Source organism: Aptenodytes forsteri, unplaced genomic scaffold, assembly GCF_000699145.1.
Source record: "Aptenodytes forsteri isolate BGI_AS27 unplaced genomic scaffold, ASM69914v1 Scaffold269, whole genome shotgun sequence".
NCBI lineage: Eukaryota > Metazoa > Chordata > Aves > Sphenisciformes > Spheniscidae > Aptenodytes > Aptenodytes forsteri.
The window spans coordinates 1,410,927-1,411,604 of NW_008794418.1; positions in this window are offsets into that span (position 1 = coordinate 1,410,927).

Here is a 678-nt window from a genome sequence, read left to right on the forward strand (position 1 = left end):
ATGTCCCTGTGCACACGGCGGCGAGCAGTGGTCCCGGCCAGGCGCCCTGCAGGGTCCCGCAGCCCCTGGCCGTGCTCCTGGCACATGGCAGCCCTGGCACAGAGGGGGCTCCTGGTGCCGCGGTGGAAGGGCCCCATCCTCAGACCCTGCCGCGAGGGAGACCCTGGGAACGGGTGCAGGGCGGGCAGTGCCGCGGCAGGGTCTTCCCCAGAGGCACCGTGGAGGGGGAACGGGTCTCCAGCGCAGCCCCGCTCCCAGCACTGCGGCCCCGCTGCGCCGGCAGGGCAGGGGCTCGGCAACGCCAGCTCCATTTCCCTCTGCTCCCCCGGGAAAAATCACTCGGATTTGGCTAAAATCACATTTAGAAGCCGGCTCAGCTGTTGGCTCCAGGGACCATCCCCGTCCCTTGCCCGGGGCTGGCACCCAGAAAGGCTCCCTCCGTGCCCGTGGGCACCCAGCAGCGAGCGTGCAAGTGTTCGAGAGCTGCCGGCCAGCTTGGCAGTCCCAGGACCCTCCAGCATCCCCATGGTGTGAGCGCCGTGCCGAGGGAGGGCCAGGCAGGGCCGTGTGGCAGCAGCCGGCTGCCTGCCAGCCCCCGGGGTGCACGGCTGCCCACACTGAGGGGTGCAGAGAGCAGAGCCCCCCTTCCCTTCCGGCTCCCCTCGGGGTCAGCTGCGG